This window comes from Ambystoma mexicanum, chromosome 3p (genome assembly GCF_040938575.1).
Source record: "Ambystoma mexicanum isolate Mex_15411 chromosome 3p, UKY_AmexF1_1, whole genome shotgun sequence".
Lineage (NCBI taxonomy): Eukaryota > Metazoa > Chordata > Amphibia > Caudata > Ambystomatidae > Ambystoma > Ambystoma mexicanum.
The window spans coordinates 1,177,199,007-1,177,224,452 of record NC_090925.1 but is presented as its reverse complement, the minus strand read 5'-3'; the positions used below and the strand labels follow the sequence as shown (position 1 = coordinate 1,177,224,452).

The 25,446-nt window shown below is 45.4% G+C and overlaps 1 protein-coding gene across 1 annotated transcript in view; it reads left to right on the top strand.

Annotated features, from left to right (window-relative positions):
* Positions 1–689: 689 nt before the first annotated feature.
* The window catches only part of TIFAB (TIFA inhibitor), a 73,363-nt gene continuing 48,606 nt past the window's right edge, over positions 690–25,446 (top strand). The window contains exon 1 of the mRNA XM_069652588.1: positions 690–771. The gene's annotated coding sequence lies outside the window, so the exon portion shown is untranslated. The remainder of the gene's footprint in view (positions 772–25,446) is intronic.

The window sequence follows — 25,446 nt, the reverse complement described above, 5'->3', positions numbered from 1 at the left end:
CAAATAAGGTTGCACAAAAAATAATTCTGCTGTAAATTGTAGACTCCATGTCCACTTCAATTGGTTGATCTCATGCCTGTGTGACCTTTTCATTCATTGACATTGTTTTCACTCCATCTACCCTACACCCAAGACTGTAAACAAAGTCACCAAATGAACCCTACAAAACATCCTTGTGTCTATGTCCAAGCTAGAAACCAATGATGTCCAGCCCTAGAATTAGAAAATAATATGTGAGCCCAATGTTTTTTTTAAATCTGATGACAACACGTTTTTATGGTGTCAGAGAAAATTAACTGAATTGTGTTGTTGCAAACAATAATGCTGAACATATGCCAGCACTGGCAGCTGAAAGGGATGCCTATATGTCAACCCATGAAACATGTTGTGAATACCTGGGCATCTGATGGCAATACCTCCCAAAACAAAACACTACATGAAAACAAAAACGGCTGCCTTTTACGCGTACTGTTTCTTAGAGGTTTGGCAGCACTGCGGTTTAATAATATCCTGTATATTGCTTTCCAGCCGACATTTATGACCCAAGTAAAACGCATAGAGCCGCTTCTGTGATATCTTTTTCTGAAAACCAGTTCCTCTGTGCTGTGGAAAACCACTGCGAGTTTCAGTTCATCTTTCTAGCAGGAAATGTGTTGTGTTTTTTTTCATTTCAGGTTGTACTCACTGTATTAGAACAGAGGGTTGCACACACTTGTGAACACTTGGCTTTCGTGGCGCAGAGACTGTCTGCAGAGCACCGGCTGATTAAAGGTAAGGCAATGGAACTGTTATTGATGCAAGTGTACATGTACCGTCTCCGCCGGGGGTCCACATTCTTACAAACTGGCTGCACGTAGATTCTTTTGGATCCAGTTGCTGGCACGTTCGTTATTGGGCATCTTCAGACCTTCTATGAAAACACACACGTTAACCCCTTTCATCTTTTAACTTGTTATTCGTGTCTAATTGTGTTCGTATTTTTTCATTTCGATGGCAATACCTTTTCTTCTCAAGCAAAGCCAGTTTCCGCAGCAGGGTGGAATGCCATTTCCACCTCAAAGTGACATTCCAACCCAGGTGTCATAATCACTGAAAGATCCCCTGCTCCTCTTGCTAACCTTCTGTTCCAACCTCAGTTATAAAGAAAGACGTTTTCGTAAACGAATGGTCACCCACGCCATAATATGCACACTGCTAGCTAACTTGCACACCCACAAACACCCCAAAAGGGAAATGATAGACATCGCGAGTTGGCCCATATCCAGCGCAAGATGCCCAGGCAGCCCTGGAATGTATGCTCCCATCACATTGCATTCTGGTATGCTTAGATACTCCAGCCATTTTCTAGCCAAACCCCAATGTAACAAAACCTTTCAGCCAATGACAATTGCACAGCAAAGGTAAAGCCTCGCTCTGCCCCTCCCCGCACCCCTTTTCCTGCAGCTCCCGCCCCCACTCCCTTATTGGGTGTACCACTCGTTCTCCCCCCCCCCCCCGCTTCAACAAAGGTATAATACCCATATGCTGCAATTGGTTCCAGCACCCTGTTAAATAGATATCTAATTTAAGAATAATAGTTCCACCTGCTGGTCATTTTATGTAACTCACATACAGGAAAAGCCGTTGGGCTTTTTTCGTATTTTTGGGATGAATGAAGCAACCACAACTGCTGCTCCTCGTCAAGGCCTCATATGAATGGGGACTGTAACCGTGGATGACGTGCCATAAATAGCGCCTTTTTAGTGAGGCGCTTTGGAATGTTTCCTCTGCAAGCTCTTGCGGTAATGAGATTTATTTTTCATCGCATTATTACAATTTTCGGTGTTGCTAAATCATATATTTGGTCTCCGCGTGAATACGGGAATTGGACGTCATCGCTTCAGTTGACGCAGCACAGTACGCGTGGTTACGACATCACTATTGCTACATTTGTTCTCAGAAGGGATGTAAATAGAGGTTCGCCAGATCTAGGGCGGACAGATGGCGTAGGGTCACTGGGGCACCATGTGTTAAGTTTTTTGGCTCTTACTTGAACTAATGCATTCTGGGAGTTGCAGTCCAAATTAACTACAGTTGAGTGAATTGGATGTCGACTAAACAGCCTGTTCTGCCTGGAGACAGTTCTATATACTCACAGCTCTTAACATTAAACACTCACTCCTAAAGTGTGTACCTATACTCGCTGATGCATCTAACCAAGGGACACACACGGACATTTTTTAGGGGAATCAGTGATCGAAGTGAGCGGAAACGTTCGGGAGCGGTGTTCCACTACTTTTATTTTTTGCTTATTACCATTCCTCTACTTTTTATGACCATATTTACCATTCTAAATAGAGTATTTGTCCATGCATGTCCCTGTACAAGTGTAAAGTTGTAATAGGAGCCTTAGTTACTAGTCACTATTGCAATGCCCAGGACGCAGCACCTTGTCACATGTTGCACTATGCTTCTGCCTACCCTCTTCTGCTGAGACCACAGTTCCTCTACTTTTTGTGGTACACTTCTACCACTGAGGGGAATATAATGGTATTCTGAATATACAGGCTTGTCTAACAATAATATTCACAGTGTTATACCAATCGAACACGAGTGAATCGCTGCGGGGGCATATTGGAGATGCCGACCACCATTTTCTAAGTGGGCTGCCTTCATCAGGACCACTTGATCAATAGACCCTGTGTATGAAACAAAACAATCACTATAAGAATCATGTAAAAAAATGTTTCCACAAAGAACAACCTGCTTAAAAATGGTTGCCTACACTCACCCGTGCTTGAAAGCACTCACCATGAGTCTGAAACTAAGCCAATCACTGTTTAGAGGCTAGGTCAAAAGAACACGTAATACCAAGTGATCACACTCACCATACAACAGACAACAAGGCAGAGAGTTGCTGGGTGACATTCTCAGACACCAGTAGCGACTCGTTGTCAGAGGAGCACGCTGTCAGGAGCACTAGGAGTACCGTGATGATCAATATCCACCTACTCGCGGTTCACATACTTTTTTAGAAAGTGGAGAATCCAGGCGCAGATTTTGGGATCCTTTTTACACAAATTTCCGGTACAGAGGCGGCCAAAGATACCAACAACCACACAGGAGGGCCCTTTCAAAGATGAACCAACAACTTACATTGCCTATCTTCAATCCATCGGATCAAGAGTGATCACCGGGAAAATATGCAATGCGGTCTAATGGCCTCACCTTTGTCCCTTCCAATCCCACAGACTGGTTCAAGACCGAGATGGAAATAAGATGGTTTTTCCTTAATGTCAGACTGAAAGTATACCTTAAAAATCATAGTGAGTCACCCATGGATGAGGACACTGACCTACACCCTCACTCTACCTTCAGACCTCTTGATAATCAGGTACCTCAGGAAATCATTACTTTTGAGAAGTGTATTCTCAGGGATTTTAATACATTTCAGGCCAACAGTCAGGGCCGGTCCTAGGATTTGCGGGGCCCTGGGTGGCAAAAGATGTGGGGGAACCCTTTATTTGCATCACAGAAAATGTTCCAAAATTAAGCATTAATATTTGTGGCGATAAAATAAACTGATGTTCATTATCTGAATTTTAACAGTTAATATTATGGTTCTACCGATATCAGGAGTGGGGATTATGTTGGAGTAGCTGACCGGGTGAGTTGAATCATTTGTAGAGATGAGTACCTCAAAATAAAGTACTGTGACGAGGAAGAGCAGGACAAAGAGTAATGAAGATCACTGGAAAGTAATCCAAACATACCTAATGTGACTGCATGATCCAAGGATGTAAGGGCAGGGACTGGCCCTGGACCAGACAGCAAAGTGCTTTTGCTGAAGGATAGTGCAATCTTAACAAAGCATATTTAGCGGAAGGGTACTGAGGCAGCTGGAGTAAAACACTTTGCAGGTCTTCAAATGCCATCAATAGGGCTCAAATCCAGAAATAAATTTGGGGATCATTAACATGCGCACCAGGGCTGAATGTATCCAAAAGTAAAATATGCAAATTTAATTCAACTTGCCTTTCATAATAGAAGAACATTCAAAATAAAAATGAGCACTGTCTTTCACAAAAAGAATCATCAATATCCAAAATACAGCTGCTAGCGATGTTCCTAGAATAATGCTGGCAAAGTATAAAAGGTGTGCGCCTTTAAACCCAAAAATCTATATTGAAATATTCTATGGAAAGCTAAGTACCAATACAAGATATGTGCTTTGAAGGCACATTCATGTGCTTTTGTGGGTTAGTGGGTTCAAATCCTGGTGGGTGAAAACACGAGCCAACACACTTGTTTGTATACTGGACTCAAAAACGCCAGAGGGGGATGGAGTCAGCACTGAGAAAAAAGTGGGCGGATGCTGTCAACCCACATGTAATGTGAACTTGTACCCTGAAAGTCAGCACATGGCCAGGTAGAACATTTTCAGTCCAGCAAACTCTCTTCCCACATCCGTGGACCTAGTAAATCATCACAACAAATTTGCCCTCTGATGCTTTCCCCTCGTCACCACTACGTTTTGCTTTCAACAATATTCTGTTTTATAAATCTGACTTGAAAAGTAAGTACACACATCATAATGAAAGTACTCCTGCAATATAGGTACCTTTATAGGAATATGGTAAACAAAAAGAGTACAAATGTTGCGTTATTTTCACTCCCTCTTGAAGACCACAAATACCAGAAGATTATCTCCATACAACTGAACAACCAGGGATTAACCCGTGACTGGAAACTGTTTAGAAGAGATTTTGAAGTTGCTGAAATATTTCAGAAAACCATTGGGAATGAGATATGAGATAATTAATGTTCGGTTTTGACAAATGCCAGGGGCTGAAACACGTGTTAAGCAGAGCACGTATGTGAATTATTTTTGGTTTAATGTGAATAACACATGTTTTTACTACTTATGTACAATTAAAAAACAATTTTGCTCACTGACCGGTGCATGTTTTTAAACGCCACGCATTTTTTACTACAAATACCAGAATGCAATTCAACATAATGTTCAAAAAATGGCTTGTAGGCTGTCTTTCAAGACTTAATCATAACAAAAGATAATGGGGAATGGTAACCTTTTGCATTGTTTGACAAAGGCATGCTTAATATGAAGTGAGTGAAATGTGACAAAAAAAAAGATATGTTTTAACACACCAAATGCGGATATATGATTACTATTGAGATAGTGCACAACTTTTTTTTTGTCAACATAATTTAATTGTCTTCAAAGAAGACAGATGTGGGCGACAACTAGTTTTTGTTTATGTGCTTTCAGAATAAAATGCCCCTTTTCAACCTTGTCCAAAACAAAGATTCTTAGATGGACCATTATTTTAAACAAAGAGCGTGATATGCCCTAACTGTGAGGCTCTACGGGTCTGATGGGCTCCTGGGGAGATGTGGCGGGAGGTGTTCGGCGCTAGAAGCGCATCACAACGGGGTTGGAGCTGACATCACGGCCTCGCTAAAACAGGCACAAACAAAAGCCCTGTGGCTGTTAGCAACCCAGCCTTCCTTACTTCTTATATTCATGGCAGCAGGTAGCTGTGGGGGCCCCGAACAGCCTGGGGCCCTGAGTGAAGGTACAGACTGCTTTTGCCTCAGACCGGCTCGCCCATAAATAAATATATTAGACACATAACCAATAATGAGAAAGCAGCGCTCAAATCTAAACTAAGCCCGCTGATAAGGGAGGAGGCATAGTGGTATGGACACTGTTCATTGGTTCTCAGGGGTCCACTAAGGAAGCCAGTTTGCTCTCCATAAGGGATATAAGTCAGCAAGCAACCGGTTATATTGATTGTTTAACCTTTTCTCTCTGTTAATGGTTTACCTTTGTGTTTATCTTTGATTTTTCTCCCTTTTATTTGGTGTTTTGATTCATGAAATTCATATTTAAATGTATGATGTGCTTGTAGCGTTTAACAATACTTTGATGTCTGGCAAAATACAGTTTTCCTTGCTTTGAGTATACACAATTTTTGCTTAAATGTGACCTTTGCTGGCGAAAGCAGGAATTGAGATATAGTCCAAACTTGAGACTTATCCACAACCATGCTTTGCTGCTAAATAATGTATCAGCATGCTTGTTGGGCAGTATTTTGTTTGCAATAATTCCTCGTGGGAACAAGCTTTTGTTATGTGTAGTCTCCCCCCAGTTCCCTTGTGAGTCGGGGCCAGCCCTTCCCTAGGCACACTTTGCCTGCATTGACAACACTCTTGAAATTGGGCACTGCCAGTTTACGCGCTCACTCTGTACAGCCAATCAATGATCAGGCCCGAGTGTGACTAGCTTCTTATATCTTCCATTTTGTTTTCAAAATAATCTGCGGTTGTGGTGTCGTTTTTGGATTGAGGGTCTGAGGCTCTGCACCTGGAGAAAACAACGTGTTGCGTATTGAATACGCTTGTATACGCATGCGCGAGCAGCATCGAGGCCCGCGCATGCGCAATGGTTAATAAAAGCGGTCACCCGGCAGTTCGCGCCGGGGACCGGAGCAGACGCACGTCTCCGGCGTACTCTCTGTGTGTACCTGATTGCATGCCTGCACAGATGCGAGCGTGTGGCCCCCGCTAGCCCCCACGCCCACAACACTGGCGACGAGGGCGGACACGGAGCTGTTCTCTGCTCCGACGGTGTCAGAGAAACAGAACGCCGCTCTGTGTGCACACGGACCTGCACGACACGGCCGGCGGCCATTTTCTTTTTCCATTTTCATACGATTGCAGTGGTTGCGGCCCGTGAGGGTGCTCGTGCGCCATCTGCCATCTACACTGCTCTGCAACAATTTTTGGAATCTCCACAGCCCAGCTGCTGCAGGGCTGTGGCACAGAAAAGGAAGACAAACGAGGGAGGACAGTGAGGGGCCCTTTCAAGTGGACACATCCACCCTGATCACCTCAACATCTGCTGAACACAGCTCACTGTGAGTACCGCTCATTGCCATGGGTGAAGAAGAGGAGGAGGGTGCTGTTGCCCCAATACCACGCAGAATGCACAGTACTCTAGCCCCCATGCCCGAATTTGATACCACAGGCCCCCCATCCGAACTGGGACCGAAGTGGCTCCTGTGGGTCAAAAAACTGGAAATGTTTTTCAGGGCCTCGGGGGAAACAGATGAGGATGCGAAGATAGCCATCATGGTTTATTCTGCAGGGACAGAGGTCCAACATATATATGACTCTCTCAACATCCCAGCAGTCACATATGACGCAGTCAAACAAGCACTCCGTGACCACTTCCTTCCTATGGCAAATATTGACTTTGACAGGTTTGTCATGTGCGCCGAAAAACAATTGGATGAGAAATCATTGAACCAGTTTTGTGCTCGGCTGAGACACCTAGCAAACTCCTGTAGGTGGGTAAACGAGGAAGAAATGGTTTGCAACCAGCTGCTGCAGGGTTGCAGCTCAGGGAAACTGAGGAGACAAGTCCTGAGGGAATCTGGACTGACTCTGCAGCAGATTTTGGACACGGGGAGAGCTTACGAACTGGCAGAGTCAAGAGGGGCGAAGATGGACGCAGCCACACACTCCAGAAAGGAGGAAGAAGCATATGCAGTGGGACGCTCTGCCGTAGGAAGGGCGAGATGGGCACCAAGAAGAGAAGATGGCCCCACAACGCCAAGTGCTGCTCCGTCCTGCCCCTACTGCGGGTATGATTTGCCGCATGCGGATGAATGCCCGGCAAAATCGAGAGTCTGTGGTCGGTGTGGCACATCGGGACACTATGCCAGGATGTGCAGGGCGGTGGCACCAGTAGCGGCTTCAAGAGGACCAGAGAGAAGCGGCAAGAGTGACACTAGGAGGGTGAGGGGCGTGTCTTCTGTCGAACAAGGAATGCAAGATCTCAACATCGCAGAAGAGGAAGAGGAAGATGAAGAGATCTTCTTCATTTCGAGCATCGCCAAGGGCCCTGGGAAAAGTCGACAACCCACATGCACTGTCAATATTGGTGAGGTCCCCACTCCGGTCCTCATAGACACTGGGGCATCTGTCTGCGTACTAGCAACTGAACATTACAATGTGCTCCCAGGTCCGCCAGGACTGACAGAATCCACAGCGCAAATTTACGCATTTGGAGGGGATACACCTCTTCCCATCCAAGGAGTGTTTGTAGCCCCAGTTTCTCACGGTCAGAGCAGAATAAAAGCAAGGTTTTTTGTCACCAACGTAAGCCCGCACTCCCTCCTGAGCAGTGCTGCATCGGAAGCGCTGGACATTGTGCGCTTCACTTTTGCGTTATATCGCACTGATCTGGACCGTCTGTTACAACGCTTTGAGATGATCGTCACAGGCATTGGAAAACTAAAGGCCGACCCCATACGGTTGCACATCGATGGGTCAGTGAGACCAACAGCGCTTAAACATCGGTGCATCCCTTTCCATCTAAGGGCACAAGTGGAAAAAGAGCTGCAGTCACTGGTGGACCGAGACATTATTGAAAGGGTAGAGGGGCCCACCCCCTGGGTCTCTCCAATTGTGGTGGCCCCAAAGCCCAAACAGCCAGGGACAGTACGCATCTGCATAGATATGAGGCTGCCCAACGTAGAAATCAAAAGAAAACGTCACCTCACGCCCACCCTTGATGACATTGTTGGGGAACTCCAGGGAGCGAAAGTTTTCTCCAAGCTAGACTTGAGATCAGGTTACCACCAGTTGGAACTCCACCCCGAGTCTAGATATATCACTACCTTTATGACTCACGAGGGGGTTATACCAATACAAAAGACTCTGCTTCGGGATCTCGTCCGCAGCGGAGGTCTTCCAGAATGCCATCAGGGGGGCCCTGTCAGGACTCAAGGGGTTCATCAACATGTCGGATGACATTCTGGTTTTCGCCAGGTCGGAAGCTGAACATCTGAAGCGCCTAGAGATCACCCTTGAGAGACTGCGCAGCGTTGGTTTGACCCTACACAAAGAGAAGTGGAGTTCTTGAAGGACAGGCTGCAGTTTTTTGGATTCATATTCCACGCTGGGGGCATCTCCCCAGATCCGGAGAAGGTGAAAGATATCAGAGAAGCATCCCCACCAGCGTCCCCAGCGGAAATAAGAAGCTTCCTGGGGATGGTCAACTATTGTGGCCATTTTATCCGAGACTTAGCCTCTCTATCAGAACCCCTGAGGGCGCTCACCAGGAATGACGTAGCGTGGACATGGACAGAGAAAGAGCAAAGGGCGTTCACCGCCATCAAGAATGCCCTATCAGAGCAAGAAACCATGGCCTATTTCCACCCAGGCCGCGAATCCGAGATTGTAGTCGACGCCAGCCCGGTGGGACTGGGAGCGGTCCTCATGCAGGCAGACCATCAGGGGACCATGCGACCCATCGCCTACGCCAGCAAAGCCCTGACCGATACAGAGAGGCGCTACTCCCAGATTGAGCGAGAGGCCATTTTATGGGGGTGCAAACATTTCAGAATATACATTTTAGGGAAGCCAGTTGTTGTTGTGACTGATCACAAGCCTCTCATCTCGATTTTGCCAGGAGCCTCGTCCAAACCACCTCCTCGCATAGAAAGATGGATGCTGGCACTCATGGAATATGGGGTCAAGTTGCTGTATCGACCAGGAACACACAACCCGGCAGACTATTTATCCCGCCATCCAGGCACTGGGCGGCCCAGGGTCTCACTGGAGGTGGCGGACTTTGTGGAAGCCATACACCTGGTAATCGAGGCGGCACTGCCTGTCGCCCTTGCACGTCAGGAGATCGCGGATGAATCCAACATTGATGAAGCGTTCCTAAGGATAAAGAGTGCGGTAGACACCGGAGAATGGCGCGAGGTCCTCCTCAACAACTCCCGAAGGAATGTGGAGGTGCAAAGAGATCTGCAAGCGCTCTGGAAGGTGCGCCATGAGCTATCGGTGGCGGATGACGGCATCCTGGTGAGAGGACACCAGATCGTAATCCCAAGGTCACTGGTTGAGAAGGTTCTACAGCTTGCCCACAAAGGACATCAGGAGATGGCCAAGATGAAGGCTCATCTCAGATTGAAGGTCTGGTTTCCCGATTTGGAAGGCAGGGTTGAGAAATTTGTGAGAGCCTGCATCCCCTGCCAGACCGCAAGCCCTGTAGAGAAGGGGCTGCCCATTCAGGCCATGGAAAGGAGCGACCGACCATGGGGGACAGTACATGCAGATTTCGGGTCCATGGGCCGAGGCCAATACTTTCTGGCGGTGACCGACCAGTGGTCACGATACCCGGAGGTGGAGCTGGTCGAATCCACATCCAGCGACCACACCACCCTAGCAATGGACAAAATGTTCGCCACACATGGTTTCCCCTTGGAGATATGCTCGGACAATGGGTCACCGTTTCAAGGTCAGTAGTTTGCTCAATATTGTGAAGAAAGGGGAATAAAACATCGAAAAGTCACCCCACTTTGGCCGAGAGCGAATGGCAAAGTCGAGCGCTTCATGCGAATGCTCAACAAAGTGTTCCGCATATCGGTGATTGGGGGAGAGGACCTCCGGCGCAACCTGGTCGACTTCCTCAGAGAGTATCGCACGACCCCACATCAGTCAACTGGGGTTGCCCCTGCAGAAGCCCTTTTCAAACGGATACCAAGAGGACTGATACCTGAAGCTGAAGGGAGACAGCCAGGAGAGATCGACAACAGCCACGTGCGAACAGAGAGGGACGTTCAGAATGAGAGAGAGACGGTACGGCGAGGACTACCAGAGAAAGAGATCGCCGTAGGTGACACTGTGCTGGTGCGCAACAGGAGGCCAGAAGGGAAGTTGTCACTGCCATATGAAACACAACCATTGGGGGTGACACACGTCAAAGGATCTATGGTCACTGCCGCCAATGCACGAGGGACAATCACTAGAAATGTCTCGTTCTTCAAGCGCATAGGAACAGCGAACCATGAGGACGCTGTCAGAGAAAGCCCCGATCAGAACGCCGGAGTGCCGCTGGAAAGCGATGGACCACCAGAGACTCCTGGGACACCGGAGCCCCCCGATGTTGGGGCACGCAGGTACCCGAGCCGGGCTGGGCGCAAGCAGCCGCAGAGGTTCCAAGACTTTATTATGGACCCTGCCTCGTATCTAGTGGCACACTGATAGTGAGAATTTGAGCAGGACCCTGTTGGTTCCAATGTTTGTTAATGTTTATTCGTTTTGGGGAAAAAGGAGGGATGTTGCGTATTGAATACGCTTGTATACGCATGCGCGAGCAGCATCGAGGCTCGCGCATGCGCAATGGTTAATAAAGGCGGTCAACCGGCAGTCCGCGCCGGGGACCCGAGCAGACGCACGTCTCCGGCGTACTCTCTGTGTATGCCTGATTGCATGCCTGCACGGATGCGAGCGTGTGGCCCCCGCTATACCCCCACGCCCACAACACAACAGTGTAGCTGGGGCTCTGTGCAGGGAACATTGCTCCCCGCCTGGTGTGATCTCCTCCATTCTTCTTTGTTCTCTGGGCGATGGCTGATGGGTTCTGTACTTTACTAGCAGTTGAAGTCTGATGTTAAACAGCACGAAGGTTAACTTCGTGTTGATTTGCAGGTTTTGGGAGTGGACACAGTGAAAGAGGCAATGGCTCATTTAAAGCAAAGGAGCAAGCATGATGGAGGACCCAGGATGGGCGGAGCATGGGGGTGGGGGGTTGTCTTGGGGTTCAGAGATATTTTCTGTCACAAGTGTGACAATGATGATCTTTATTGCTGGAGCTGTGTGTGTATGGGTCTGGCTGTGAATGGAAACAGCGTAATCGCCCCATAATGTTTAGCTAACATAAACTGATTAGCCCAGGATCACTCAATTTGTTAAAGTGGCAAATCCGAACTCCCCAACCATCAACTCATCTTCGCTCTCCCCCTTTCTTCCAAAAACGCTTGCTCCTCCCTTCCTCTTCCATCTGCTCATTCTTCATTTTACATAATCCACCCACCCCTTTCACCTTTCATCCGCTACTCTCGTCCCCTTTCATCTGCCCTCTCCTTCGGAAAATCTGCCTTTCCCACAGATTGACTAATGAAAAGAGTGCACTGCAGACCCCCGAGCAAGAGCCTGAGCAGTGCATCAAAATGAATCATGCTCTACGAATAAAAACGATGCATCTTTTATTCAATGCATATGCATGAATTCAACTAGAAACTTAATGGGACAATCGCAGAGCAAAGATGGGGTACAAGGAAGCCCAACATGTAGTGTTAAAACATCACTATATTGATATTCGCTCCCCACCTGCACCCCTTTTTTTGCCATCCGCTCCCCTTCACCTTCCTCCCCAATCACCTTTCATCCCCTCAAAACCAATCCACTTCCACCATCAATCTCAAGCAGTGCAAGCAGCCGCACCTGGTTTTGTCTTGGCTGGGGACCAGCACAAAGAATTCCTATTCCTCAAGGGCTGAATAATGAGGCCTCCAGCCCCCCCGTAAACCGCGGCTTAGGGGACCACCAAGAATACCTCCTTGAACACTGTGACCACTCCCACCATTCTGTGGAGGATGGGGCATTTCGTTGTGAAAAGCCACCCCACAAAATATTGTAGCCTGGAATAGAACATTTTGCGACAAAGTAAAAGAGAATTTTTCAGCACACAATGATATTTTGGTAGCATTTGTTGAGAACATCTTTAATTGTGGAACGAGTGCGCAGGAGATCTCAGATGCAAGAGAGAGACAGCCATGGTGCAAGAGTAAAAGCAACAGGTAATGAAATGGAACCAAGAGGCGAACGTTTAATCCACACAAGTGAAAGCAATACATGCTTCTCTGAATGGTGACTATGAAGGGTCACTTTTACTATAAATGGAACAACATGAAGTAAAAGCTTGTGTGAGTTCTTTTGGAATATTGTACACTGCAAACTGAATCACTTCCAGGGTGACCTAATATTGGAAGCTAATGCAAAATGTGATTGAATAACTTGCCCAGGGTCACACACTTGTGTACAGGCACGTTATAAATGACTTATTATATCATATCATGGTGAAGGCATGAATTGGGCTATTCTGAAATGTAGGTAATTTGCCATATAGGGAGCACTCCGGTGGGGATAGTGCGCCGTACAAATATCCTTTAACATTAACATATATCTTCCCAGCTCAAGTTGGTACAACTATTTGTTAATGTTTGGGTTTGAAGACCTAGGTGGCTTTAAAAGAAAACACGTTGCTTTATAAAACAACCTGTCAATATATATATATATATATATATATATATATATATATATTCTTGTTGAAACATATTGAGAGACAAGTGTATGATTGTAGTTGTATGTCCCCCACCCTGGCTTGAAGCCTACAAGAACCAGCATCCAAGTGATGTAAACCTACCAAAAAAGCACTTACTGACACAACGTGAAATGAAGTGCATGACAAGGTCATGTCACACAGTTTGCAGATTGCTATGACCCCCATTACTTCGAAGGACCTAATAATCACACTTGAAGTTCAACAGACTATAGTCACACCAGGTTACCTGTTCCTATCACTTATCACTTCCTGTTCTGAATGGGCAGCTGAAGGAAGTTTAAAACGATACGTTAGGGACCCATGTGCAACTCTGGCTTTATGCCTGAAATGTAACCCGCAAGCGCTGCGTTTTTGGTGGCCTAACATCCCGGCATTTCAATCAGTTGCCTTGGAATGAGGCAATGCAGGGGGTCAGCAGAGACTGCTCAGCAGCTCATTATATCTGTGAACGAAGGACGATGTGAGGACCTCCGGTAGCATCTCCTTGTCTAGCAAGACATGTTCGAATCATGTGTTTTGCTACGCAAATGATGTCGCATGCGGCAGCAGCCGCGCGGAATTGTGTCAGAGAAAACAATCATTTGGAAACAGCTGCTGTCTCTATCAAGCTCAGGAACAGACAAAGTCGATGAGGAGTGTTGTCTACGAGGCTTCTTTATGGCTGGTGGGAGTACTGGCTGCCCTTGACTCGGCTGAGCTTTGTTAAAAGTCTACTAAGTGAACCGAGACCAGCGGCCCGTGGCTTTTAGCAGCTTTTGGACAAGCATCTACCCTCTCACCAGACGTCAGCAGAGAAATGATATTGGCAGCAGAATGAGAAAGTTCGCCTAATAAGGCTTACACCACCCATCCCTGGAAATTCTCCCCCTCCCCTATCACTGAACTGCAAAGGAGCAGTTGCAGTTGTGTTTCATATGAGATTATTGTCTTTGCCTTTCGGGCAGCACTGTCTTGTGGATAACGTTATCAGATAAATGACGTGTTTCTACTCTCACATTAGAGGTGCTAGGTTGTGTCTTGCATTTTCTATGAAACCCACCAGAATCGTGATTGTGTTTGGTAAGCATGCCCGAATACTCTGTTCCCAGGCATATCAGTTGGAGGCGCACATCTTCAGCATTGGATGAAGTCTTGCATGCAAAACTGTAAGAGAGAGGGAGAGATGTTCAATCGCATCACAGTGATGATCCACACATGAGGGTGGTTCTTGCGGCCTTGAAAGCTGCCTGTCTTGAACTTGCTGATACAGCTCTGTATACAGTAGTACTGTCCCCCAAGACAGTGATAATTATTTCTTATGGGGCAGAAATGCAAGATTTTCAACTCATGTGCACGCCCTGCTGTGTTCTGTGCTCCTTGTACTTCCAGTGGTGGCTACTAGGTGGGGCTGTGACGCGTGCCGTAGTCACTGAAATGGCCTACTCCACTCTAATGTCATAGGTAGAAGTTATTTTCTTACTTTTTTTGTTTAGATTGACAAGTGAGGAAAGCACGGCCTACTGGAGTATGCATTATGAGTTAATCAAATACTCATATAATGCTGCCTTGTTAATCCGGATCTGCGTGATTTTTCCGTCGCGGAAAATTCAGCGACGGAAAAGTTTGCATGAGAAATGTGCGAACCACAAAAGGTTCGCGCATTTCCCATGTGAACACGCATTAAAACCCCTACAAACCCACGCCCACAACACACCCACCACACACCCCCACCCACACCCTTGACACCCCCCCACCCACACCTCCAACACATACCCAAACCCTACTTACCTTTCCTTCAGGCTGTCTCCCTGCAGCACTAGTTCCCTTTCACTTCCATGATCGGGAACCGGCCTTGCAGGGTCCTTCTCTTTTTTTTTTCTTTTTTTTTGGAAGCTGCAGGGGTTTCCCCCACAGCCCCCGTTATTATTATTATTATTTTTATTTTTGCAGGGGCTGGAGGGTTGTCCCCTGCAACTGCGCTCATTATACTCTACAGCATAGTGAGGGGGGTATTGCGGGGGACACCCCCGCAGCCCCCGTTTTTTTTTGTTATTCTTTTTGCAGGTGCCTGGGGGGTTGTCCCCTGCAACGCCCTAGCCCCAAACCCGACCACACCGGCACACCAAAACACACACCACGAAAAGTTCAGAGTTCTGGTAGTCCAAACTTTTCGTGGTGTTTGTTTTAGGTCTTTTGGTGGGGTCGGACTTTTGCATACGGTAAAAACGTACACTACCGTTAATCCAATCTCTTATAGACTCTGCGGTTGGACGTTAGTTGGTGCACGGAGGCTTTATAAAAGGTGTTTTTTTAAGTTTCTTCTTTTGAAGATGATGCGGCTGCTTTCGAGGCTCCTCACAGTGCGGAGGAGCTGCCTCCCCTCGAACCACAGCTTGGGGGATCTGGGGCAGGTGTTGGACACATGGGGACCACAGGAAGAATCTGGGCTCTGCGTCCTTTTGTGAATAACGCACCTCGATGTACATGTGGATGAGGGTGAAGGACAAAGAAGTGGCTTCAGCTGTGAGAGAAATGCATCTAAGTAATAGCCATGTCCGTGAGATTTGTGTTCAGGGCTTCCATCCAGCCATCAGACTTTCTTCGGTGTTCTGAAGCACTTTGAGATGGCAGATTTGAAGTTCACAGCTCATTGGTGTCTAGAAGTCTGAGGTTAAAGGTGGTTCCTTCTGTTACTGGCAGGTCACCAACAGGTGTTAAACAGACAATAGAAGGCAGTGACGAGACGCTCTCATCATAGCACTTATCTAGGCATCAAGAGTCATTTTTTAAATGTTGCTGACTACCAGGGCCTGATTTACAAAAGGGGTTTTCAACGAGAAAACCCCATTGAAAAATGCTTTGTAAACCAGGACGCCAGGGTTTTGTACTGATTGTTGGGGATGACTGGCTGACCCAGGATGCAAGGTGGATTTTGGAGGAGGGTAGGTTGGAACGGCCAAACAAATGTGCCTGCTGTTTAAGGAAACGTTCAGTGCACTGCACTAAAAGTGCAAGATTCAACTTCTTCCTATACTTTTATTTTAAAATGAAACCATGCGGAACAGTTAAAAATAAAATAACAGTATCAGAACAGTAAAACTTAATTTAAAAAGTAGAAGAGCACCTCTCCCAACTGCTCCCATCCACTTTGACCACTGGTTTTAGGAGTCTCCTTGTTACCTGGGATTTCCTCTGCCAGATCCAACATGTGGACAAGAGCATCGCGTTGAAAGGACAGTGGTGATTTTAAGCACACCCAATTTTTTAGGACTATCAATACGCAATCTATGGCTTTTTCCTATCAACTATAATGCCTGGAATAAAGGTGTCTGGAAATCAAATTGGTTATCTGTCAACAAATACATATTTTGCCCTTGGTCAAGTTTGCAAACTGGGGATACGTAGACAGCAGACTTTTATGAATAATATTTGGCTATCTAAAATGTTACCGCACAGTCAGAATTGTTTTCTTCTAATCGGAGCTCTGTCGCAATGGCAGAATTAAGTCTCAGCGTTTTTCATACAGTATGGTATCCTAAGTGGATTTCTGTAGCAGATTCTCATCACTGAGAGAACCTCCTAGTTCTGCTAGGCCAGGAAATTGCAGAAATAGCTAATCGGCTGATATCAGGATGAGAAAGGAAGTGTCCAATGGTGGTGTAGAGAAGGAGTCAAGTACTCCAACCAAAAGCTCCGCCCCATGTTGCCTATATGTTGGGGGCCAGAAATTGCGACACGTGCAGTATCAGTGGGGATGCCTATACCGCAAAGAATTCTTGAAACAAGGTATCCATTGAGAAAAGCCGATATGCATTCACTAAGATATGATGGTCTTTTGGTCAAAGTCCTGGAAAAAGTGTGAGAATGAGTGAAAAAAAAGACGGGTGATGTCATGCGGCGCAGAGCTGACGCACCAAGAAAAGATGCACGAGGCTAAAGAACATAAACATTCTATGCAATTTGAAGAGGAGGTGTCGAAGATGAGCAACATTTCGGGCTCGAGATGAAGATGCTCATGCTATAGAAACGCTGAAGAAAATGCAAAATCAGTTTATACTTTTACAGATGCAGTAACGCAAGTAGACAAAGTGATCTTAATGCTGGCTAGATAGTGAATAGATTGCGGCAATGCGCCAATGTATATACATGGGAATGCATAAAATCTGGATGTTTCACAATGCACTGTAGCAAGGCTTGAAACCCCATGATTGGAAAGGGTTTTTCAGTGTGGCGCAGTTGGAAAAAACCGAATGGCGAAGGAGAATTCAAGAAAGGCTTGGCTGGCTCAGCACCAAGAAGTCGAGGCCACCGTGAGCCTGGTTGTCCATCCAGTAGTTAAATGAACGTGAGAAAGAAACAAACTTCTGTTTGAGGTGGAATGAAAAAACACTGAAGGCGCCAAAATGTTCATCATTTAATAGTATTAAATGCAGCAAAGAGCTTGAAAATGTGGTCTCCAGTCACATGGTCAGATCAAAATAGACACTGGGTCGAGCTACACCGAAACCAGGAAGATACTCCCTTTTATTCTCAGGCACAGAGAGCTTCTGCAAGGCAAAGTTCAAAGCCTTAATTGACTGGCAGACTGCAGGAGCAATGATAGATGTTGGGCTAATTGGGAGGGGAGGTATGACCACGCCACCCTCCCTGCACCTGGAGTGGTAGCCTGCGTGCTGCTAGCATGTGGAATATTCCAGAAGGGTACAAAGGTGCCAACCAATTGTAGAGGGTCACCTATCAAAGAGTCCTATAGTTTGCGTAACCAATAAAGTGTTGAGTGTTAGTATGACACGGAAGATGACTTGCACTTGGGATGGGCTTAGTTGCCCACCTGACAGTAGAGACTCAATCACTTCCCCCGTTAGTATGGAACATATACTTAGATGTTCCGTATAAGCCTATCATATTCCCCATGTAGGTTTTTGTAGTTTGCCATGTAATGTAACGTCACTGATGACGAGTTTTTACCATAAAAGTTGTGTTTTTTATAAAATGTGTTGAGAGAAATCGAGTGAACATCCGTTGATGTCCGTTGTAACTCCCTGTTTTAGATAATTGCAAATAAAACAGTACCCTGTTTTGCCAACTTCCTTAGGCAGTTTGATTATTGATGATTGAGTACATTCTGCATCCCCATCCATCTCTAAGTATTGCTACCTCGTCTTAAAGGGCCCTAGATCTATGGGTTCATTGGCAGGTGTTTTTTTTTCATTGCTGGGGCGTAAATATGTCCCATGAGTGTGTAGAGCAACCAAGCATAATTGGGGAGCCCCAATTTGGATCCAAATAGTGTATTTTACAGCACACGTTTTTGAAAAATTGGGTGACAAGGTAAACCGCAATTTAAAATATGTTTGGTCGGACAGAAGATGAACAAAATCCCATTGATTACAGGTCACCAACAGTGAACACGAGAAGTTTCAATGAATTTTCATGATTCCTTTGAAAACAATATATTCCAGTATTCTGCCAAAGTAAGAATACATTTTTCTGCTGACTAGGGCTCACAATAAAGAGTACTGTTCAACCAATGTAACAAGACATTGTTATGCAGGCTACGACAATTGATGCCAGTAATACCCTCATGTTGGCTCTGCCAATAATGCCATTAAAGCCAAAGTTAATACAAAAATATGTCTATGCTGGCTGTTCCAATAAATTATACTATACTAATGCCTTGCCACTATATTTCCATGCTGGTTGTGCCAATATAGGACAGTATCACCCAGTGGCTGATGGTGAATTAATTCAGTGAAGGGGTGTAAATGCAAGAAGCTGTTTTTTTTTATAAAAGGTTTAAAATGGTGAAGTTTACAGCACACATTTATTAAAAGAATGTAAATAACTATAGAATGTACAATTGGCATCAACAAATCCCATAGGTGCTGGGTTACCAACAGTACACAAGAGCAACTTGTAATACTTTTTCATGATGCCTTTGCACACAGTATATTCCAGTATTCCGCCATGTGCAAGAAGACATGTTCATGCTAGTTGGGAACACAATACATGGCAGTATTCTGCCAATTTAACAAGACATTGTCATGCTGTCAGTGCCAATGCATGCCAGTAAACCAAAGTAAGAACACACTCATGTTGCCTTTGCCCATAATGCCAGTAGGGCTACTTTAGGATGGCAACCTCATGCCGGCTGTGCCAATACATGTCAGAATCCCCATATATGAGAGTATTACTGTGCAAGAAAACTCCCATTGGATCTGCCCATAATGGCAGTAATAATGCTATGCCTGTGCATGTAAACGTATTACAAATATACAACAATTGGGGCTGGCTCAGTTTCCAGGTTTCAACTACACATACAAAACCTGCATGAATATGCATGCATTAGCCAATGGAAGATAGTTAACGTTGAATAATTCAACACTTATTAGTTTAATAGTTGGAATATGTATCAATATTCACACAGCTCTTTTCATGTGTAACTGAAACCTAGTAACTGAGCCAGTCCCAATTGTTTGATGTTAGTGTTTAGATAGATACTTCCCTATATTCTAGGACTGCGTACAGTGGTACGCCTCCTTTTTTAAAAATACATATGTTATCATGTAATTACTGTCCGTGCCAGTATTATGCTTTATCCTACACAAGAAAACTCATATTGGTTTAGCTCATAAGGGCAGTAATAATGCAACACCACTGTACGACAATCAGTTCATGCTTTCTGTGACCATATAGACCAGTATTCATACGTAATCAGGCTGGCTTCGCCCCCTAATTATAGTTATTTTGCCATGCAAGTGTATCAAAACATGTCCATTCTGCATGTGTCACGATAGAACAGTATCCCCACATAAGTACAATCATGTTTACTTTCCCAATAATCATAGTAATCTCACGGAACTGTATGAAATCATGCTCATGCTGACTGTGCCACCAGAGGCTAGTATTCCCATGTGAGAACAATCATGTTGACTTTGCCTATAATGGCAGTAATTATGACAACCTATGGTATGAAAACATGTCCATGCAGGCCGTGACATGCTCACAAATAAACACTCACACGCTGACATCACACATTTAGTCAACACTCTAGCAACGTTTTTGAAAATTGAATTGATCAAGAACATTGATCCTGTGTCCTGACCTTTGTCTTTCAGCTTAGTCCCTCTTTTTAGTTCCCGTCACTGCAAAAGGAAACAGAACACAAAGTTAGTTGGCACTTCCCTGATTTCCACTTTCAAAAAAATGGCCCACAGAAAGACAAGAGCTGAGTCTTAACAAAGACACTGTCAATGGCTTTCTGTGGGTCATGCTCCCTAACTCCACATGCTGGACCCAGGGACAGCGGCACTGCAGCCCTCCACTTGCGAGCACACACAAAACGAGAGTTTACAAGTCACGTGTCTCTGGTGCGAGCAGGCAATCAGTCAGTCATGCAAAGCACTCCTAAAATTGAGGTATGTGCGTGAGAGAATGTGCGATGGCTCTGCATAATCGAGTATGCACCCCAAGGCCCATTATGCACCAGCCACCAGCCACCACTGGAAGAGTTTTCAGTGTTTTTCAAAACTGGAGGTGATTCTCCATCATATGAGGCGCAGAGTGAAGGAATCGACCAGGGTAGCCGCAGAGACGGCTTGACCTCCAGCTTGTTTGTGTTTACTAAGATCAGGATTCATGTACGTTATTCCACACTTGAGTGTTGGTTTTATGTATTCCACAAACGTGGACTATACCATTGTGTTCTCTTTGTTCACTGTTTTGTAAATGATGAAGTATATAATTTGTTAATTCGAGCGAAAGACTCTTTCACTATTATGCTCTCCTTTTCACTATGTATGGAAACGTGAAAATAGTAGCATATTTTTAGGAACTTGAAAAAACGAAATAAAGATAATGGAAGAGATGGGCAAATAGATTCCCACTCCCATATCCAATTTTATAAAATCTAAAATGATTATTCTTTTTTCTGTGTTTCATTTGGGAACTGAGTAAACATTCATTGTGAACAGCTATCAGAAGATATGTGCACAGTGTATGCATATGGAAATGAATGGTTGGGACCCCTTTCTGTTAAAATATATCTGCTAAACCCCAGGTTCTAACCTACAGGGGCTTTTCCCTTCAGTAACAATTGTATAAATACATGTTCTGGTTATTCTCGACATGTTCATTTATTTTTGGAAACCCTCCATCTTTTTCTCCCTGCCTCCCCACTACCCTATTCCCTTCCTTCTGTGCACCGACAGAAATCACTTGGCACAGTAAACCACTGTAACCTGAACAACATCATGTTTTTCCCAGCTTTTCCCTCTGAGTTTCTTCCCCTATTATATCAGCACCCCGCATTTATCCTACCCTCGGGCTTGGCGTTCCCAATCACAATGAAACAAAATCTCTTTTCCCACTGACTTCTTTTTGACCTAACACCCTTGTCTCTCATTTGTAGCAACTACAGTCCTGGATCATCCCCCCATGACAAAGGAAGAATTGCACTGACTGCCAAATTCTCCTGTTTTCCAGGACTGGCAAAAAGAAGCAGGGGGTAAGAATAATGAGGCGATATGCCCTGAAGTGCTCAGGCCCTTAATTTGGGAGGTGGCACTTAACTTGGTGTAAGAAGAAAAAAAGAAAGATACCTATGCTGCGTGGCCCAACATTGAAAACACACCGCATAGCATAGGTCAGTATCTTCAAAAAAAAATGTAAAGACACCATTAGCACCCATGTAGGCAACTACACTGCTACGAAGAAGTGAGGGGGGAAGGGGAGCAGGGAAGGTAAGGGGTCGATGGCTACTCAGGCTGCCTGGAAAATGGCCTTGTACCATACAATGGAGCCCACGTTCCGAGCATCCTGACTGACAAGCGCCCCCTTCCAGGGTGCTAATGATAAATGATTCTTGCCTATCTGCCACTGTTCCCCCTTTTACCTCTTCCCCTTTACCTTCAAGCAAATTGATGTGCAACTACATGCACCAATCCCTCTTACTTTACATCTCATCTATCAACCCCTTACCCTCTTAAGTTCTCCTTTCCTGACCTTAAACCTTACTTCTGAGCCCCTTTCTCTTTTAGACCCCATTACCACCATGGGGGACTTCATTCCTCCAAAAATCTCGAATGCCTAACATCTTTATTCTAACACCCACCTCTCTAGACACTCCCTGGTCACCCATCACTACCAACCGTTACACAAACATGGCCACTTTAGCTCCCTCATTCCTCAGTTCTACTCTCTCTCTGGAAACGCCCTCTTGCACTCTACTTGCCCTCTGCCTCCGCCGTAACGAAACACAAACTCAAATCTTTTACGCTATCCCTTCACTCCCAAATTTAGCTCTTCACTCTCAGCTCTCTACTCACCCCATGCCAGCTCTATTGAGCAAGATTTCATAGACTTCATATTATACTCAGCTCTCCCTTTGAGCATCACTACCAGAGCAGCTCTTTCACCCACTCTTGTCCACAGCCCGAGTCCATGCGACGATCTGTCACCCAAAGGCAACCATGGGACTCCATTTGCATCATATGCACACGTCGTATTCTCCTTCTCCCTTTCCCTGCTACAAGGAATCAATTCCTCTCTCTCTCTCTCTCTCTCTCTCTCTCTCTCTCACTCTCTCTCTTTCCCTCTCGCTCTTGCTCTGGGCACATCAAAAAGCAGTTACCAAACCGGCCGTAGATCGCCTCTCCCATGCCTGTTGCTGAACCTACGAAGAAAAAGGAATTCCTCTTAAGTGATGTTAATGGTTCTACTGAAATACAGTATTGGCTGTCTACAATAGCTGTGGAAGGGTTTACACAAATATGTTCAATGCAGAATATCACTAGGGTTTAACAATGACCCCCAACTGAATTGTAGGGACCATATAGTGAAGAACGCTCTGGTGGCATGGTGCCCAGATTAGGCTACCCAGAGAGTTGAATCCTACTTGTTTTTAATCCGTTACCAAACTCAGAAATACCTTGATCCTATCTCATGTAGATTGGGCTACGCAATATTGATAGCTATGATAAAATCCTATTTGCAGACCCTGGCATCATTCTTGCATGCATCTGCTCACATGGTTACCGGTGGAGGAAATATGACCACGTCATCCACATACTTGTTTGCTTGCAGTGGCTGCCATTGCATTCATTTTCAAATATGCTTCTTTATTCATAAGGCTGTTATGATGAAAAAGGCAGTATAATTGTCCAGTACTGAATGGGATTCATTTGTTATGATCATATTTCTTATGGCAGGCGTCTACAACCTGAGGCTCTTGTGAGGGTCAGAAATGTGAGGCGGACAACGTTTTTGAAGGTTTTCAAAAGATAAAAATGCCTCACTACCCCTACCCTGATGAGGATTTCCCTGGCTAAAATAAACTAAAGGAAACACTCTAACAACAGGTTTCTGTCCCTCACACTTAAACAGACAACAAGTTAACAGATAACAGTTATGTTCACAGTATGATAACTGCCTCTCCTTATGATCTGGGTGAATTTCCCTTCCCCAGGTTCAAGTAATATTTTGTTCAACAGTTCCAAATGAAAAAGGAAATCCTGTATTTTAACAAAGTTCCAAAGCAGTTCTTTATGATTGCAACTTGGCAACAAATGTTCCAACACTTCAGAATTGTTCATCAAGGTTTCTTTTTTTCTTTCTTTTAAACATGGGCACTATGATTTACAAACATTTGGGCTCTCATTTGCCCCCTCTTGACTTTGGCAATGAGTGTCCTTTTTAATTTGCCTTGCTGCAACTCTCTTTTGGCTTTGGCAATGGGTGTTTGTTTCGGGTTCTTAAATTATTGTCCAATTTTGTTGCTGGCTTTTAAATTTACCCGCATGCATATAATCAGATCCCTTTGGTCTGATAATAAAGCTCATGCCACTTGCTCCTTTCAAAGCCAGTTTGGTTTACAAAATACTGATGTATCTGCTTCTTGTCAGTTCAGTATTCAAAAATAAGTTTCTTCTGGTATCTCCCTCTATGCATGATTATGATTGGTTATTTATAATGTGCGTAATACCCGGGGGTTTCTAAGCGTGGACCCAGGAATCAAAACTGTGTTGTTCTACATCATCTTGCTTCTAAGGCAAGCACGTTGCCCCTGAGCTATCTTCCCGAGACAATGCATGTTGTTTTCTGTGTTAAAGTACCTGGTAAGAGCAAGCAGGCGGTTACAGGGCGCTCCAGTGTCACAATATCTTAGTGAACTCACCGGGTCTGGTGTGTGCGTGCGTTCCCCTCGCTGCTTCCAGGTCTCTGCCTCTGATTCAGCTGCTTCTCACAGTCCGGGATCCGGCTGCTCTCAGTCTTCTGCGGCCTGCGACACACACACACAGAGCTTTCCCCGCTCCAAAGGCTCGCTAGTGCTCGCCTGCCACCAGAGACAGCCTTACTGTGGGGAAAGCTTTCCAAATGTTTGCTTCCCGCTGCACAGCCTCTGCAATTCAGGTCTCCGGGATGAAAGCTTCCATCTCCGACGCTTCCCTCGGCACGACCTCTGCAATTAAGCCTTCTGGAGGAAAAGAACCTCTCAGATCCGGCAACTGCTCGACACTCAACAGTGGTCCTGGCATCTTCTTCCTCCTCCAGATTCTGCTTCTGCTGCAACGTGGAGATTTCACAACTCCTCCACCTACGACTACTGCCCTGCTCCTTCATCTTTCAAGTGCCCTGCACCTGAGGGGACCTTTTAAGCCTCCCAATCTCCCTCAGGTGTAGTCATTTCCACCCACAAGCTTCACATTGCAGTTTCATTCCTCTTCAGCCCTCTTCTTTGTCACAGTACTTTGGGGATTATGGGACTTGGAGTCCATAGTTAAAAAATCATTACAATAGGGCATTAAAAGGCTGGAGACTCGGTGGAATTTGAAAATGGGGGTTTCCCATACTTCCTGACCTGCTTCCCCCTCATGTGATCCTCCGACAGAACACCATTGCCAGGGTCAGGATCAGCAAAATGTCTGCCTTTGCCTGGCCATGTGAGAAGGGTCCCAGGCCAGGTTTTCTGGTGAATCATCTCTGATTCATCACACTCCGTATATGTTCAGAATTATACCTCCCTGGAGAATCAAAGGACACCCAACCATTCTCATATGGTTTTCTGCAGAGCTATGATGCTTTTTGTTGGGTTTGTGCTTTACAAAAGGCATAAATAAAACAAAACATTAAAACAAATCTTATGGAGCTGGTACTTATTCGCCAGGCTGCCATTTTACCTTGTGCTCCTGTGGTCCTGTTTGCACCACTGATAATTAAGGACCTTGCTCAATCACCTCAACTTTTCTCTCCTCACTTTGACC